Here is a 20,295-nt window from a genome sequence, read left to right on the forward strand (position 1 = left end):
ATAGTTATTCGATCGCCCTTCTTGTATTCTAGGGCTATGTCCCAGGAGCTCCAGTGGGCATCTGAAAGCAGGAATAGTACCAAGCCCTGTGCACCTTCTATCTCCCTACACATTCAGCGCTATGATTAAGTTTATCACTTAAGCACAGTAATGATTACAGTATCAAATAATAAAATTGAACAATCATAGAAATGTATCATAATAAAATTGCCAAGATCACTGTTCCTATGCTTTTTGAGCCATTGTTGAGTAACATATGGTCACTAGAATGAAAGCATTGTGGAACTGGTGATCTGAAAATACATCTCAGGCCTGAGAGTGCGATCCAGTGATCTGTGATAGCCACACCAGTAACACATGCATGTGACATGTAAATATACTGATCGTTCCAAGTATAGCATCCATTGAGATGTCATCATGCCACTCAGAAGGCATATGGTTTAACGTGTATGAATTATTTCTAGAATTTTCCATTCGCATTCAAACCACAGCTGACTGCAGTTAGCTGTAAACATGGAAAGAGAGTTCACAGATAAGGAAAAACATTATATGGTGATACAAATGGATATGTGGATGGATCTTATGAAGACAGGAGTCAGGATCCCAGGATCTGAACAATCAGCTGAGCTCTATCAAAGGTACGCCTTCCTGTGAAGTTCATGAGGGAAATTTCTATACAGAAGGCAAGGTCAGGCACAGTTCTATTTCAGAACTGTGAGAGCTGACCTCCCAAGCCGCCTATGATGGACAACATAAGAAATTCATTCCTTTGATAGAGACCAAGGCAGACCCTTGTAGTATGCCAACCAAGTATAGGATCTCTGCCTGCTGGCAGGGTCTTAGCCCTACGCCCCTGGCACAGAAGTGGCTCTCATGGCTCTCCTCCAGCCTATCTGTGCAACCATTTGCTCAATATTCCCCACTTAAAGGTCAGAGGCAGCTCCCACTACTCAGGCTTCGGCAGGCATACTCACTGCTGCAAGCTCATCTTTTACCTGTGCTCCCTCTTTCAAGAAGTGGCATCACTGCAGTACACACACACACACACACACACACACACACACGCACGCACGCACGCACACACCTATATTATGTATACAAAGTAAAAATTAATTCTCTGACAAACCACCCTCTCATCCAACTCCCAAGAGCTTCCATTTCACTCTACTTCTTTGAGTTCAGCTAGTTGAGATCATGATGTAAGTGCTGCCCTGTACTGCTGGTCCTTCTGCATGTGGCTTATGACAGTATAATATACCCTGGGTTCACTTATCCAGGTTGTCAAAGATGCCAGGAGTTCCTTTGCAAGGCTGAGGAATATTCCAATGTGCATATATATACACATATATATCTCACATTTTCTTTATCCATTCATCTGTCAATGCACATCTGTGTATTTATATATCTGGACAATCGTGAGTAATGATGCAGCGAGCATTGAAATGAAGATATGTCTTCACGTCTCTGACTTCATACTATTTCCTTTGGCCACACAGTGGAGCTCCTATAGTATATGGTAGCTGTAATATTGTGAAGACCACAACATTTTCCACAGTGGATCTATTAACATACCAGGCTGCTGTTTTTCCTATGCTGTTTAGGATCATATTTTCTGATGGTCATAGAATCCTCCCAAGTATTTTAGACAAGATGAGAAGTGACCAGGAAATTTCTTATGCCATCATTTATTTATTTATTTATTTATTTATTTATTTATTTATTTTACCAGCCAGAGATTATCTCCTGTCCAAGTGCACGGAGCGAGCACACTTCAAAGGTCCACATTACCTTTATAAGAAACATGTGTTGATATCTGGGATGGTGGGTGGGTGTTGGGATTTAAATGTGAAATGCACCCTCGCCCACACCCCCAAAGGCTCATGTGTTTGAACACTTGGTTCCCAGCTGACGACATGGTTTGGGAAGGCTGTGGAAGCTTCAGGAGGTGCAGCCTTGCTACAGTCAGTGGGCCCGAGGTTCCAAGCAGAATCATTGAATCAACCTCGTTCTAAGCTTAGTGTCTGCAGCATGAACAAGAGGAATCCTTCCCACGGAAATCAGTACAAAGGAAAGAGCTTCGCCATATGAGGATTTGAAAATCTTTAAGCTGCCACCTTCGGTTGCCTAACACAAATATGATGTAAGTGGTTTATTTCTATAACTTCTCATGTAGACCCACTTTAAAAAAAATGAACACAGATTATACTAGCCTTCTCAAAAATCTATCAAATTAAGCAATTACTTTTTAAGACATTTGTTAAAATTACCAAAAAAAAAAAAAAAATGGAATGCTTTCTCTCAAGTACAGTCAGAAAATAAAATCAAGGAAAACAGAAATTTACCAACCAAACTTTAATTTTAAAAAAAATAAGCCTTTATATATTTGGGGCATGGGGCATGCCTCAGTCAGTAAAGTGCTTACTATGCACACATGCAGAGATAGAGTTCAGGTCCCCAACACCCACAGGCATGGTGGTGTGTGCCTGTAACCCCAGCAGTGGAGAGGCAGAGAGACAGGATTTCTGCCTAGCTAGTCTAGCTGAGTAGGTGAGCTCTGAGGTTCAGGGAGAGACCCCATCTCAAAAAATAAGGCAGCAATTGAAGAAGACATTACACTTCAGCCACACATGTCTGAAGATCACACACACATACAAAAAAAAACAAAAAAAAATCATTGTATAATTGGCAATTGAAATTAAAATAATGACTTCATGACTTAATTAATTAATTAATTAATCAGAGGCAGGCGTCTTGCCAATGCACATACAAGTCTTTGTCAAATGTGTTTTCCAAAACATGAACAAGCAATAAAATTAATGAGATAAACTCTATTTAAAAATTGGTGCTTGTGGGTTGAAAAGATGGCTCAGCAGTTAAGGCATTTACCTGCAAGTCCTAACGACTTGGGTTCACTTTCCCACTACCCAAGTAAAGCCAGATGTGCAGAATGACACACGCATCTGGAGTTCATTTGCAGTGGGTGGAGGCACCGGCAGGCCCATTTTCATTCTTTCTCTCAGTCTCTCTCTCTCTCTGTCTCTATCTATCTATCTCTTTCTCTTGTTTGCAAATAATAAATAAATAAATAAAATATCTTAAAAAACAATCAACACTTGAGGGACAGAGGAGATCTCGACTCAGTAGTTAAAGTTATTTTTGCAAAACCTGAAGTTCAGGTTCAATTCCTAAGCACCCACATACATCCAAACACAAAAATTAACAACCGGCCATGGCATGCCCATACGAAAGGGCACATGCATGCAAATAAATAAATATTTTAAAGTTTATCTAAAAAAATTATTTTTGAATTGTTTTATCTCAAGGTCATACCAAGACTCAATAAACATTACAAAGTATATTCAACTAACTTGTAATGTTTTGGTAAGGCAAAAGATATTTATTGAGAAAAAGGTGGAAAAGCCCTAAAATGTATGCATGCATAGGATTTCACTTGTTATTCAAATACAAAGAAGGGAGAAAAGAGGGGACACTTTTGCTTTTTGAATTATGTCTCAGAAAAGTGTACAGGCTCAGCAGTGAGAATCTATTATCAACTTTCTAATTTGTACTTATTTATTTATTTTTGGTTTTACAAGGTAGGGTCTCACTAAGCCAAGGCTGATCTAGAGTTCACTCTGTAGTCTCAGGGTAGTCTCGAATTCATGGAGCTTCTCCTACCTCTGCCTCCTGAGTGCTGGGATTAAAGGCATGCACCACTGCGCCTGGCCCTAATTTTTATTTGTGATCCATTTAAAAAACAAAAAACAGGAGGCTGGAGAGATGGCTTAGCAGTTAAGACACTTGCTTAAGAAGCCTAAGAACCCATGTTTGACTCTTCAGATGCCATGTAAGCCAGAGGCACAAAGGTGAGGCAAGCATCTGGAGTTCAACTGCAATGCTGAGGCCCTAGCATGCCAATTCTCTCTCTCTTTCTCCCTCTCTCTCTCTCTCTCTTCCTGTCTCTCACATGTGTGGTCTCTCTAAAATATTTAAACAAAAGAAAATGGAGGAATAAAACTTAAAAAAATAATAATAAATGTCTGGAGAGATGGCTCCATGGCTAAGGTGCTTGCCTGCAAAGCCTAATGACCCAGGTTTGATTCCCCAGTACCCATGTGAAGCCACATGCACAAAGTGGCACATGCATCTAGAGTTCATTTGCAGCAGCTGCAGGCCCTTGTGTGCCCATACTCTGTCTCTCTCTGCTTGAAAATAAATTGTAAAAATCTAAATAAATTCAAAAAGCAAATATGTAGGTATTGTTTCATCTTTAAGCCAATCATGTTGCTTTTTTAAATATGTTATTATATGACTATATTATTAGCAGTAATTATATATCATATGTTAACATAGAACCAATATTATTGACTAACTTTTCAAAGATGAAATAATACATAAAATATATAGACAAATATAAAAATTATTAATACATAATATAAAATGTATAAATAATATAGGTCAAATGTATGTACTTTATGTATTGTGTATACTGTATATGTATTTCATATAATATAATTGGTTTTTAAATGTTATATATAAAATAAAGCTTATACTAGTGAAATTGTTAGAAATAAATTTTAGAGTATGCAGGTCCCTACTCAATGAACTTCTACTATTTCACTATCAAATAAATCCATGTGGGGACCACTGGCCTAGGCCACGCATCACCTCCTAGGATCTAACCTCTATCCTTACTTGGCTCCAATCTCTCTCCATCCCCCAGCCCAGCTCACTTATTCAAGCTTAGATCATCAGGCTGCCGTAGGGCAATGAAGGCATCTCATGCCCAGTCCTCAACCGCTGTCCAGGTTCCACTGCAATGCACAAGCCATGTGTTCCCCACAAATGGTGAGGGTCTAGATCCAGTCTCGGCTCTCATGCTACCCATTGTTCTCTGAACCCAGTCATGTGATTAATTAAACGGCCTGAGGATGGAGATCACGCAGGATTCATCCTCCAGTGCACAACCAAAGACCAGCCCAGCTCTTGGCATATTAAACATTTATTGAATCAATCAAGCATTTTGTGGTGATGTTGGGTTCAGAAGACTTCTGCTATCAACCCCTTACTGTGTAAAAACACTCTCCTCCTGTGGTGGGCCTGGATCACCAAACACCCTCATACTCACCCCCCCCCCTTTTTTTTAACTACTTCAACTCAGGGAATTTGTGTCCCTTCTTGATCTGCAAATATCCTGAAGTGCTAAGTCCAAGTGCCAGAGAGAACTGTAATTACTGATCTCTTCCCTTCCCCTGCACTCTGGAGGTCTATATGCAAAGTAAACCTCTTTGACAGCCAGAAAATTGGTTGAATTACTGAAAGTTCTACATTCCAGGATAATAAAGACCCACTGTATTTTGAGAAACCATAGACTCACTCAAGCTAATCAAAGAATGTGAGTGAGTTTTTCTTAGAGAAACTTTAAAATCGAGCCCCAGAGCATGGAGACCAGCAAGCTGACCCTCAGTGGAAAGTCAGTGCAGCCAGGGTGTTCTCCAGTTTGGCCTGGCTAGAGGAACACAATTCTTCATTGGGTGTGACACAAGGCATCCCCAGGTATGAGTCTCCTTGTCCCCCAAGAAGATCTAAAAGTCCCTTTTGAAAACAACAGAATGCTGTACAGAAAGAGAAAAACAAAAACAGAGGCCAGCAGGATAACAAACTAACCTCTCCATCATGAATTAGGCACAGTAATCTGTCAGGTTCAAATGCAGAACACACTGGACTCTAGGCCCCTGGGTTATAACACACATGGGTCTACTATCAGTAGAAAATGAAATCACTTGGAGTTCAGGCCACCTGCTGTAGAAGATATGGCAGTTCAGAGCAGGTGTTTCTGCAACTTTAATGATTGGTGCAAGTGAAGGTAGGGTAAGGATGGGCCTATAATAGCTTCAGAAACAGAGGAGATGAAAGACAGTGGATTTATGGGGCAACCAGGAAGGTGAGACTGCTAGCTAGAGATCCTAGCTTCCCCCAGGGTCTCATATGCCGTTCTAGAGATGTAATTAAAAATTCTCAATGGCTGCAGGGAGAGGAATGGACTTCTAATCTTGGGGCTGTCTGGAAATCCTGTCTCTCCATATGAACTAAGCATGCTGGGTATTTCTACCATAGAGAGCATCTATGTTCATTAAGCTTCTAAATAAAGTAATATAGTAAAATTTCTTTTCAGTGTTTCAGATATTCCCAGGAGTGCATGGAAAGGTGGTAGAGATGTGCCAAATGGCAATACTCCATAAAACTAATTACCTGGGAAATTATGTGGGGAAAATACATTGTAATACAGGTGTTCCAGGCAGTTCATAAGTCAGGACAAGCCTTGCATTTATGAGCCATAAATGAAAATATTGAATATGCAATATCTATTAGCCTTGTGACTCCACATTCTGAATCACTGGTTAAATGCCTGAGTGCCATCAGCCACGGTGATTAGGCCACCAGCCCCACCCTGCTCCATTGTGAGCCAGCAGCCTCCTCACCGTGGGCACTTAGGTTTTGGCTTTTGTTTTTCCTTCCTGTCAGGACCTGAGTGGCTTATTCAGTCTTCACCTGAGTGTTCCAACCGGCTCCTGACCACTCAGCCCAATCTCCAAGCTGTCCACTCACCTGAAAGGGATCTAAAGCACACCGTCTATGGAGTCTCTTTCTTCAGTCATGAAGACGACAGCAGACAACCAAGAGAAATGATGTAAAAAGACTGGAGAGGGCTGGAGAGATGGCTTAGCGGTTAAGCGCTTGCCTGTGAAGCCTAACGACCCCGGTTCGAGGCTTGCTTCCCCAGGTCCCACGTTAGCCAGATGCACAAGGGGGCGCACGCGTCTGGAGTTCGTTTGCAGAGGCTGGAAGCCCTGGCGCGCCCATTCTCTCTCTCTCCCTCTACCTGTCTTTCTCTCTGTGTCTGTAGCTCTCAAATAAATAAATAAATAAATAAATTTAAAAAAAAAAAAAAGACTGGAGAGATGGCTTAGCGGTTAAGCACTTGCCTGTGAAGCCTAAGGACCCCGGTTCGAGGCTTGGTTCCCCAGGTCCCACGTTAGCCAGATGCACAAGGGGGCGCACGCGTCTGGAGTTCGTTTGCAGAGGCTGGAAGCCCTGGCGCGCCCATTCTCTCTCTCCCTCTATTTGTCTTTCTCTCTGTGTCTGTCGCTCTCAAATAAAAAAATGAAAAAATAAAAAAATTAATTAAGACATTACAATAACAAGGTTGATCCATGAACATCAATTAAAACAAACCTCGAATTCTTTCTATCTCACTCTCAGCTGCTTGTCACCCTGTGTCTTGTCTCACTTATGTCAGTGAAGTAAAAGAAACACAAACATCCAGAGTTCCACCAAAACATACACACACATGCACACACACACACATACACAAGCACGCATATGCACACACAGACACATACACATGCACACACATACAAACACACCTACTTACATGCAATCTGTCCACATTCTTTCAAATGTTTGTAAATGGAATTGCATCCTTTCTTGCTTACAGTGGCCCTAGGGTGATTTCTCCCATAGATTCATTCTTTCCTCTCGACTGACACCTTCTCATGGGTGTATGTGTGGATTCTCCATGTCGTGATACCAATGAGTCACTTTCTTGTGTAATTCCCTCCCCTGAAGCTCAAGCCAATCCACGATTTAATTTTACCCAGTTCACCATAACAAAGCTGATGAAATTCAACTTTCTGAACTAGGTTATGTTATACAAGCAAATTTAAAAATCCAAAATCTATGGGGTTATTAAAACCTATTAATACTTTCTCTAAATTTAAGTTTTCACATTATGATACAAACATTTAAGCTTATTTATGATGCTTTCCAAATATATTTTGTTTTGGGTTTCCTTCCCCCCCACACACAAATAAACCTATCACACTTTGTTTAGTGTGTACCTTATTATTATCAACTGCTTTTTAGAGTAAAAAAAAAAAGAAATATACTTACACATCCTTTAAAAACTTCCAAATGCTGAAAGGCTCCAAATTCAATTTTTTTTGAAGTCAACACATCAACATAATGAAAAATTTCACAACCCACTTCATGTGATGGGGTCACAGTTAACATGTAGTTGCACTAAAAATGTAGAAAATTACCTCCATATAAAAGGTATATATATATAAAGGTATATATGACTGTATAAAGTGTAAATGAAACAGAGTTGAACATTATGTTTGGACTTGAGTCGTATCTCTGAGATATCTCATTACATTTGTTTGTATAAGTATTCCAAAATTGAAAAAGAATCCAAAATATTAAATTCTGGGCTTGAACTTTAAAAAATTATTTTTTTGAGAGAGAGAGTGGGGAAAAGAGAAACAGGTGGGATAGGAGGGAGGAAGGGAGAAAGAGAGGGACAAAGAGAGCAAGGCGGAGGAGGAGATATATGAACATGCCAGGGCCTCCAGCCACTGCAAATGAACAATAGCTTATGTGGATACTGGGGAATCAAACCTCAGTCCTGATGCCTTGCTGGCAAGCACCTTAACTGCTGAGCCATCTCTCCAGCCCCTGGACTTGAACATTTTTTAAATTTTTTTGTTGTTGTTTATTTTGATTTATTTATTTGAGAGAGACAGACAGAGAGAAGGAGGCAGAGAGAGAGAGAATGGGCGCACCAGGGCTTCCAGCCACTGCAAACGAATTCCAGACACATGCGCCCCTTGTGCATCTGGCTAACATGGGTCCTGGGGAATCGAGCCTCAAACCAGGGTCCTTAGGCTTCACAGGCAAGCGCTTAACCACTAAGCCATCTCTCCAGCCCTTGAACATTTTTAACAAGGGACCCTTGGCCTCTGTGGGAAAAGTTGACTCTTCAGTTAATGAAAAGTTAATATCTTGAGTGGGCTGGTAGAAGAAAGTCAGATAGACTTTCTCCTGGTCTTTGTGTAAGCTAACATGTTGTGAGAGGGATGACAGAGGTCATTCATGTGTTCAAGAGCCACAGGCAGTATCTCAGAGGTAAGGGGGGTCAGGTAACACTAGCAAGGGGACTCATCCTACAGCTACAAGGAACTGAATTTAAACTACAATAAAGCAACCCTTAAAGAAGACTCCCTAGTTCTCAAACGGCTATCAAGACAGACAGCCCATCTAGTATTTTGCTGCCTTGTAAAAACTCTTAAAAATGCACGAGAGAGATGGCTTAGCCGTTAGGGTGCTTGACTGTGAAGCCTAAGGAACCAGGTCCAATTTCCTAGTACCCACATAAACCAGATACACATGGTAAAACATGTATCTGTAGTTCATTTGCAGTGACTAAGCCTGTGGTTCCCTCTCTCTCTTGCTCGCTCGCTCACTTGCTCGCTCGCTCTCTCCCTCTTTCTCTCTCTCAAATAAATAAATAAAAGTAATTTTTGAAAAATGGGCCAGTGACACCTAGCTTCACCACTCATCCTTCCAACCTATAGAAATGGCAGGCTGTGCCTAAATGCATAGTTATTTCTTCCATAGCAACAAAATGCAGACCAGTAGTCACTGCTCCCACTAAGGCAACCTTCTTTTGATCTATGCTCACTATGGACAACAGCGCTGATGGAACAAACCTGCCCAGGCTTTTTGGAGCTCAAATGATGCACTAACCACAAGTCCCAGATACCAGACCTAGAGCTGTAGGATTTAATCACCTCCTTTTGGAATGGGGGTGTGTTTGCTGTGTCATTATATGTGGGAATTATATAAGTCGTGCTTTGGTTTGACAGGAGGTCACAGGTAAGGGACTGCTTTGAGTCTCAAATGAGACTTCAGACTTTTGAACAGTGCTGGGATTTGTAAAGACTCTGTGGACTTTGGATGATGAGATGGATGTGTTTTGTAGCATGAGATAGCCGTGAAACCTATAGGGGCCAGAATGTTAAAAAAATGCCCCCCCCCATATGCTCATATGTTTGAATACTTGATCCCCAGGAAAGTGGTGCTGATGGGAAGGTTGTGGGGAATTTAGAGGGGAGCCTTGATGGAGGAGGAACAGAACTAGGGGTGGCCCTTAAGATGACATAGCACACCCTCCTTTCTGCGTAGGTACGATGACCAGCTTCCTGCACCTGCCAAGCCTTCCCTTGCCATAATGAACTCTACCTCCTGGAAGTGGAAACAAAAATAAACTCTTTCATTCCTTACAAACAAGAAAGAAATCCCTCTCTTGACATCATTATGTTCTGGGGACCACCCTTTCGCTTTTAACCTTTCATAGTAAAAGTCCTTAGAAGATGGGCCTAATTTGTATCTCATCTTCCCTCCAGCCGAGTTTTTATTCCCATCTCCAGAGCTTCTCTTCTTTCAGACTCTAGAGTCTTCCATGGTGCTCAGTCCAGTGGAAGTCTCCGTGCTCAGCGGTCTGACTCACCCGCGGTACGGGCACGGCTGACTGCTCTAGCTGCGTATGCCTTTCCCCGTCGTTTTCACAACACCACGTTGCCCTCGCGCCTTTCTGTCTTCCTGCCACTCTCTCGCAGGCTTCTGTGGCTGATCCTCCTCTGCACCCTGTGATCACTGGGACGTCCATTCTCTGGGTCTCTGGCCTCATCTCATTTGCTCCCATGTTCTTGAATACCACGTACATTCACATGCACATCTCTATCCAGACTTTGCATTCAAACTCCAGGCACATATGTCTGACTGCCTATTCAATTTCCAGGAAGCATCTCAAACTCCAGAGGTCCAAATCAGAGCTCCAGGTTCCAGCACTTGAGTTTCCATCTCAACTCCATGTAACCAAATTGGATCTCCAGTTCTGATTCACCAAGTACACAATTCCCCTCCTTTGTCCCAGTGAATGACAGCGCTTTCCTCCCTGCTTCACATTCCCCAAACCTTAGTCAGTCCTAACTTACTCTTAACTTTGCACATCATATCCAGTCAAAATGCTTTTCAGACCTTTAAAATATATCCAAAATCTGGCCCTTTTTCACATTCTCTGCTGCCAATCTCTCTCTCCAAGCCACAGGATGCCTCCTAAACATTGTGGATAGCTTCCTGATTGCTTCCTTAGGTTATGTGCCTTTCACTTAGCCCATCAATACATCAGAGAGGACAAGAAAAGTACTATGTCTGGGCTGGAGAGACGGCTCAGTAGTTAAGGCATTTGCCTGCAAAGCCTAATGACCCAGGTTCAATTCCCCAGAACCCACATAAGCCAGATGCACAAAGACAGTGCGTGCATCTGGAGTTTGTTTGCAGTGGCTGAAGGTCCTGGAAGGCCCATACTGTCTCTGTCTATCTCTGTGTACCTCCCTAATTGCAAATAAATAAATATTTTTTTTAAATTTTTTTATGTATTTATTTGAGAGCGACAGACACAGAGAGAAAGACAGATAGAGGGAGAGAGAGAGAATGGGCGCGCCAGGGCTTCCAGCCTCTGCCAACGAACTCCAGATGCGTGCACCCCCTTGTGCATCTGGCTAATGTGGGTCATGGGGAACCGAGCCTTGAACCGGGGTGCTTAGGCTTCACAGGCAAGCACTTAACCGCTAAGCCATCTCTCCAGCCCTAAATAAATATTTTTAATGATATCATTTAGAACCAACTTTTCCAATAGTGACCTACCATACTCAGAGTAAAGGTTAGGATCTGTGTGGGATCAAAGACTAAAATAAGAAAGACCTCGATTTCTACTGCTTTCTTTTTGTTCCCTAGTCTACAATGCACTGCATTCTTAGTATGTTGAGGTCATGTCAGATATATTTCTACTACCAGGTCTCATTGTTGCCTACATTCTTAACTTCTTTCCCCAGTTATTCAATGATGTCTTCCCTCATTTCCTTCATATAGTTATTCAAATTTCACCTGCTCTTCTGGTGACCATCTTCTCACATTACTTGCTGCTCTTCTTGGCTTCCTCCTTTGTACTTATCATGAATTTTGTATGCTAAATCAAATTGGCCCTCCAAACCCATGAACTCTGTGTCAAAGCTACATCTCTGCTGACCATAGACAGGCTATTTTCTTGTCTTCATTTCCTAAACAATACAGCTGAAGAACTCTGGCCACAGCATTTATATCACATTGAGTATACAAGTGATATAGATGGGGTTTAACCTTGATGGAGGATTTACAAAATTTATATGCACACTACATTTATATAAGGGATGGGAGCACCTGTAAATTTTGGCATCTATGCCTGGAAGGATGGCTTAGAGGTTAAGGCATTCACCTGCAAGGCCAAAGGACCCTGGTTCAATTCTTCAGGACCCATGCTAGCCAGATTCACTAGGGGGTGCACGCAACTAGAGTTCATTCGCAGTGGCTGGAGGCCTTGGTGTGCCCATTCTCTCTCTCTCTTGCTCCCTCTCTCTCTCCCTCTCTCTCTCTCTCTCTCTCTCCTGTTTCTCTGTCATCAAATAAATAAATAAATAAATAAATAAAAATAAAATAAATATGTTGGTATCTACCAGGGGTCCTGAAGCTGATTTCCTACAAAGACAATGATTGCATTTTACTTATTTGATTTTGTTTAATGTTAAGTTCTGGTACTGGAGTATAAGCTCAATGAAAACAAAGACTTTTGCCAATTTTATTAATATACTCATAGTGCCTAGGACAATGATAGGTACATATACGTTCAATGATATTTGTTCAGTAAATAATTAAATGGGCACATAGTCTTCAAAATATTCTTTAATGTAACAGAGCACAGCACTAACTCGCAGAGAAGAACCCATCTCAGAAAGAAGGCCCACTGTAGGGAACATAAGAAAATTATAAACAATATGTTTCATGTGTGTAATAAAAACACAAGAGGATTTTACCAATTTCAGATAAAACCACTAGAAACTGCATGAAGAACTATAACAGCTAAGCTACGTTCCACATTTGATTGAATACTGTAGAAAATCAATCAGTGTTTTAAGGGATAAACTAGATAGATAACAATCTCCAAACAGAAAGAAAACCTAGCATTTGGGGAGAAGGATATGACCCAATTATTTTGTGCATAAAGACAACAGAAAATCAGGTTTTACATTTTCTCAGTTTATAGAGTATATTTGAGTTCCCTTCCTGAAAAAAAAAAATTACTTAAAAAATTCTCTGGGCCACTGAATTTAATAATAGGAAAATGGTAGGGAGATGGGGAAATCAAACTCCCTGTGATGATCATTGAGACCAAGTAGAAACAGACCTGAAGAATTTGTGTGAAGTATGGTTGCAAAATTGATGAACTAAGATGGAGATTAAAAGAGTACAAAGCAGAAAGAGACAAGGGCAGGGAAATAAAAGCTTCACGTTGTGCAAGAAGGTCATGGCTTTTATTTTGGCTAAGCTCTTAATAATGAAAATATAAAGGGCTTTTTAAGCTTGAAGATATCCAATACTCTAATTAAAACCTGGAAGTTAACTCTATAAATCAGAAGTTAGCAAATTTTGGACTTGTAGAAGATAAAAGTAAAATAAACAAATCTGTTTTACAAAAGTATGATTAGAAGGGCCGCTGGGCACAAAGCTTAATAATATCTGTTAAAATCAAAGTTATTTATATGCCATTCAGATATCCAATATTCTTTCTTGTCATTTAATTTGCTTGATCAAAGACTGAAAATGGTTTATTAAAATATGCCACTATGGTTGTGGCCTTGTGACATATAATCATATCTGTTGTGTATTGGAGATAATTTTTATGAAGAAGTTTAACTTACCTCCCACTTCTCAAGACAGGTGACTGGAAAAAAAAATGAAGCAGAGGGGACCTCAAATTTCATCTGAGATAAATGGAAGTCAGAGGAGGGAGACAGTGGAACAAGTGAGGTGCCCAAGGTTGGGGATGCCAACATCCTGAGAGAAACATCATTTCTGCGAGATCAGGGAAAGGTATCAGGAAGCTCAAAGACAGGGTGAAGAAAAAAAAAAAAACAAAACCTCTCTCATCAAAGTCAGACCTGAGCGGAATGATGGCCGCAGGAGCAGCCATAGACCGCCCTCCCCAGGCAAAGGTAATTCTGAAACAGGTGATGTTTACACGCCCGCTGTACCATCAGCTCTTGGGATTTAGTCTGCACTGCTGTGAGACAGTGCTCTCCTAATGCAGATTTGGGGCTCACCAGCCCCAGAGTCATGCCACTTGGTTCGTTATAATAAATCTTCTCTCTCTCTCTCTCTCTCTCTCTCTCTCTCTGTGTGTGTGTGTGTGTGTGTGTACATATGCACACACACACACACAAACACTATGGCTGGGATATGACATGCCCCCTTAAGACTCACTCTGTCCCCAATACAAAGCTCAGAGACGGGGCTTTGGAGAAGTGATTGGATCCTGAGGGTTCTGACATATGTAACAGGTTAACCCACCAATGGATTAACACTAGAATTAAGGACTATTAAGAAGTCAAGACTGTGAAAGGTGAGCTTTGACGAGAGGAAGTGAATCACTAGGGTGGGAGTCTGGAAGGCCAATTTTCTCCCCAGCCTCTTCTCGGTCCAGTTCATGGCTACTGTAAGGTGTGTTCATGCTCTTCATATCCACCAGTCACCATGACATCACAAGAGGCCCATTGCAATGGTGCCAGATAACCATGCAACAAAATCTTTGACACCATGAGCAAAAGAGGCTCGTTATGCTATTTAAAAGGTGTTCACTTCAGATTTGTTTTCACAGCAACAAAAGAATAAGATTGTGTGTGTTTTGTGTTGTGTGGGTGTCCTATTGGTTCCCTCTCTCTCTCTGTCTCTCTCTGTCTCTCTCTCTCTCTCTCCCTCTCTCTCTTTTTGAAGAACCTTGGCTGACACTTGGGGAAGCTGGACAAATATTATATGAGACCTCTCTCCTCTATTCTCACAACCCTCATTGAATCTATAATCATTTCAAAAATAAAAACAAACAACAACCCAGAGTCATGAAAGCCAAGGGCAGACGGAGAGATTCAGACAGAGAGATTGTTCCAGATTGAAGGAACTGGAAGGCCATGAGAGTTGGTTGCATGCGAAGGCCCTGGATTGGTTTCTTTTGCTATAAAAAGACATAACTGGGACCAGTGGAAAAACTTGAAGCAGGCTTCTAGATAAAGGCTACATGACTGTTGGTATTAGCTACACAATATTGTTCTAAGTTTTAATTGTTTCAAAATAAAACAGGTTTTACGCATACATACATCCACATGAAGTACAGTGGCTTGTCCGTGAAAATGTAGGATGGAGATAGAAACCTTTAATTGTAATGAGCCAAATTTTACATGATCTTGCAACTCAAAGGGTCAAAATAGTTACCCAAAGAGAAGTGTAATGGACTAGAGCCCATTTGGGTACTGGCTGAGGCTATAGCACCGGCCCAAACAGTGCCGTCAAACCCAGCAGCTGCCGCCCCCCCCCCCCAGCCACAGTGTGGAGGGGTACTGGGAACACTGAGTACCAGTCAGCGTTCAACTCTTCTGTTTAGCACATAAAGCATCCACAGGCAATATGTAAACAAGCAGGAGTGGCTGTATCTGGCCTACAGTAGGCAGGCTGTAGTTTGTCAACACTAGGACTTGAATAAGGGGTATGCATTATTTTTGAGTGTCAGTGTGAGAGGATGCTTGACAAATGCAACTTTAGGGAGGAAAGATTATCATTCAGCTCATAGCTTCCCATCCATCTTGGTGGGGAAGGCTTGAAAGAGCAGCTCAGTTTATGGCAGCCTGGGTATATGGCTAATTGTTCAGAGCACCGCTGACTAAGAAGAAAAGAGCGGCCTAGCCCTAATGACCTACTTCTACCAGTAAGGTCTGACCACCTCACAGCTTCACAAAACAGCACTAACAGCTGGGGGATAAGAATTTGAAACACAAGCCTGTGGGAGACATTTCAGATTTAAAACATAACAGGGTGTTTCTTTATTGCTCAACTAGAGTGTCTGAAACCTATCTTAGAATCCCAGCAGCCTCGCTTCCTTCTCAAGTCCAGATACTTCTCCTCATATTTTTATTATCAAATGTGCCATACCTAGCTAATTTTATATCTTCCACCTGAAGTAAAAGGTACCGGGGTTATTATTTATTCACAATGCTACGGTTTCTTGAATCATGTTTGCATTGAGACAATAAAAGATTCCCTGCCTCTACAGTTCCCTTGAATGCATTTCTCCATTTAATGCAGTTGACAACATTGCTTGTGTTATCCACATGCTGCCTTGAACATCAGCTTCCGGTAACTCTCCATGCCATTACAAGTATTTCACTGAGGATGATCATGAACGTAAATCTACCCAGAGTATATAGGAAAAAAAATGTAAATGTTAGCTCATTTTGCTGGTCATGTTATATTTTTGCTTGGAATTTTACAGCATAAAAGGAAAACCACAGCTTCTAACTGTGCCTCCTCTTGAACTCTAAAGTCATAATCACTAAGTTCTTGATATATGTTTCCTTGATCTCTTAAAGTGTTTGCTGTACACCTGTCCTCCTACATTCCTCCTGGATGGAAGGTAGGTAAGGAGCCACAGTGGGAATGAGCAAAGGCTCTCCTTCACAGCAAGAGTTCCCATCACTCATAGGATGGGCCTTGAAACTGAATACCCATTGCCTTAGGGCACCGTTGTTGAGAGGCAGCAAGCAGACAGAGTATGATTGGGTTGGAGTCTCTGAGACACTTAAACCCAAAGGTTAGAGATAAACCACTGGTAAGCCAGAACCCCAAACTCATCCTCTGTCTGATATGTATAGGAGACATCTAAAGAGCTTATGCCAGCGCCATTGTTCCTGTGGTCCAGTCTCATGTAGAAGCATGAAAGAAACACCATGCTGGCCAGTGAAAGGATGTGCTCCCTACGGCCAGATACACCAGGTGGTACATGTGTCTGGACTTTGTTTGCAATGGCTGGAGGCCCTGGTGTGCCAAGTCTCTCTCTCTCTCTCTCCCTCTCTATATGTCTAGTCCCCCCCCAATAAGTAAATAAAATTTAAAGAGCTACAGTGGGGCTGGAGGGATGGCTTAGAAGTTAAGGCATTTGTCTGGAAAGCCAAAGGACCCAGGTTTGTTCGCCAGCTGCCATGTTAGCCAGATGGACAATGGGGCGCACGCGTCAGGGGTTCATTTGCACTGGTGGGAGGCCATGGAGCACCCATTCTCTCTCTCTTTCTCTCTCTCCATATATATATGTGTGTGTGTATATATATAAATAAATAAATAAAAATAAAATGCTTTTAAAAAATTAAAAGGAGGTCCAGTGGATGGAGTGATACCTCAGTGGGTGAAGTGCTTTTACCTTGCAAGGATGATGTCCTGAGTTCAATCCCTAGCATGTATGTGCATGCGCACACACACACACACACACACACACACACATGTCAGGTGTAGGCAGAAAGCTCTTGAAATCCCAATACTTGAGAAGTGAAGACAAAAGCATCCCCAGGCCTCACAGGACAGTCAGTCTATCCTGATTGGTAATCACCAAGAAAATAACAAACCCTGCCTCAATAAAGGTCGGCAGTACTGAGCATGATGCCCAAGGCTCTCCTGTACACACACACACAAATAATAAATAAAGTGATGCAGTAACTACATGGTATATGAGGCTACTGCCAGTATAACACAACATACTGCTTTCTAGATCTGTTCTTTAATAAGTCAGGAGTACACTTAAAAATAATAGTAGACACTATAGAAAATATATAAACCAGAAACATCTCCACTTCTTACTATTGTCAAGTATTATGTAACATACCTAACTGTATATGCTATACTTTTATACAACATACAGGGAATTAGTTTATTTACAACAGTGTCACCACAAACACATGACTACTGTCTTTCCTTATAATGTTACATTTCCTATGATGTCACCAGTCTCCATAATAACTCGGCTCCATTATAATTTTATAAGGATTCTGTTGCATATGATCACATATGAACCATTGAAAGAAACAATATAGCAAAGCACACCACTGTAGCACTAGCTTAGAAACTCCATCTGGCTAAATCTCTCTTGGATACACATCATTAACACTATAGGAATGGGGGTGAGCTCTCAAAATATTGAACAGGTCAGATAGTGTAAGAGCAGAATGGATTATCATTGATCAAATATTGGGTATGGAAAGTGAGGAAAAAGGAAAAACATTCTGTACATCATCTTTTATTCTGTTTTGTGATACCTTGATATTAAAAAAAAATCTATGCTGGAGAGATGGCTTAGCAGTTAAGTGCTTGCCTGTGAAGCCTAAGGACCCCGGTTCAAGGCTCGATTCCCCAGGACCCACATTAGCTAGATGCAAAAGGGGGCACACACGTCTGGAGTTCATTTGCAGTGGTGGGAGACCCTGGCATGCCCATTCTCTCTCTCTCTCTCTCTCTCTCTCTCTCTCTCTCTCTCTCTCTCTCTCTCTCTCTCCCCCTCTTTCTCTAGCTGTCTGTCACTCTCAAATAAATAAATAAAAATACCAAAAAAGATGTAAAAAAAAAAATCTAGCTGGAAAAGATGACATCTCACATCCAGCCAGTTCTTAAAGACAACAAAGGCCTGAGGCTCCATGATGTGTCTTTCCCATGCAAACCAACCAATACTGATCATGTAGACTCAGCCACCTCCTTTCCTAATTCACGTATTGCACCAGTTACTGTTCTTATCACAGTGTCAAAAACTTGACAGAACAGCTCAAACAGAGGAGGATTTATTTTGGCTCATGGCTTCAGAAGTTTGAGTCCACCACGCCAGGAATACTATGGGCAGCCTAGCTCAGTCAGTGACTGTAGAAATGTGTGACAGAAGAGAGATCACATGGCAGTAGCCCAGGAATCATACTGACCAGATCCAGGAACGGGTAAAATCTTCAAAGTCTTGCCCCTAGTACTATATTTCCACCAGCCAGATCCTACATGCCAAGGGCCTAACAGCCTTCACCATAAACTGCAGACCAACCATTCAAAACATTAGCCTGTGTGCAACTTATCAGATAAGAACAATGACACATGGCAAGCCAACATTCCTCCTGCCCTGTGGGGCTCTGGGTCAGGTCTGAGGAACTGGTGACTACCCTTTGATCATGAGTCCATGGAAATTTTTTAAATTAGCTCATCCTGAACATTACTCTTCCATACCTTGATTTTCCTGTGGAAATCCTGGACCAGGCTTCCTCCCTCTTCCCTGTTTATGTTACCTGGCCAAAGCTTGGCACATTCCCTGTGAACTTACATGTTATATGGTGACTTCCTCTCTAGGACTCAGAACGGTAATAAACTTGAGATTGAAATAAGCAGATTTCTCCTTCCCTTCTGTGGCTACACCAGAATTACCAAACCACATCCAATACTTGGATTCCTGGAACGTCCTTTATTCTTATTCATTATCAAATGAGTCTTTTTCAATGAGCTGTCCCTTGAGATGTTTAGACTTAACCAACAGAAATATGGTGGTTCCTTTCACTAAACTAGAACACGATAAAGAATACTGAATTTGAAAGTCAAGGTAACAAGATTGATTAGGGATGTTGAGATTTGAGCTGCTGCTCTGTGCTTATCATTGTTACAGAGAGGCAGTAAAGAGGCGCAGTGGCCAGCAATGGCTGTGGACCTAAGTTCTCTGAGTGTGAAACCCTGTTCTTCCTCCTTTCAAACCGCTGTCCTCAGTCAGGGCAACCTCTTTGAGCATCAATTTCCCAACAGGTGAAAGTAGGCTAATAGAGAGGATGTGATATTAATTGCCATAACATGTACTGAGCACTCGGCCTAACACCTTGGAGTCACTCAGTAATGAGTGGCTATCATGAGAAGATTCAGAGCTGCTGTTAACATTGACTGAAGTAGAGGTTCCCCTCACTGCATGCCATGGACAGTAGCCTGTGGACAGTGACCATTAATACCTGTGTGAGTGGGCAGAAGAGGTCAGCTCCCAGGGCTTTGTCCATGAGCTCCGCTCCAGGAATTCTCATTTGGGTTCTACATCAGCTACTTTCTGGTGGCTGGAAAAAAATACCTGAATGGAAGCAGCGTGTGGAAGGGAAGGGTTCATTTTGACTTACAGTCTCTAGGGGAAGCACCCATCATGGCAGGAGCAGACAGCCACCGTCACATCTTCACATCACCAAGGAGGCAATAGGATGCAGAGAAGCACCAAGCAGGACTGTCCTCCAATACCCCAGGCAGACCATCCGCAGTGACACACCTCTTCCAGCAAGGCCCCTCAAACTTCCCAAACAGTGCCACCAACTGGGGAGTAAGTATTCAAACACACGAGTCCATGGGGGCACCTTTCGCACTTAAACCACCATAGTTCTAACAGTACTGAGTGCTGGGAGGTACCATGCCTTCTTCCAACCCAATCATAATCTTAGGGAAGCATTGATTTTCCCAGGCAAAATAACTACTTCTGAAACTCCACTCTGCATC

This window comes from Jaculus jaculus, chromosome 12 (genome assembly GCF_020740685.1).
Source record: "Jaculus jaculus isolate mJacJac1 chromosome 12, mJacJac1.mat.Y.cur, whole genome shotgun sequence".
NCBI classification, from domain to species: Eukaryota; Metazoa; Chordata; class Mammalia; order Rodentia; family Dipodidae; genus Jaculus; species Jaculus jaculus.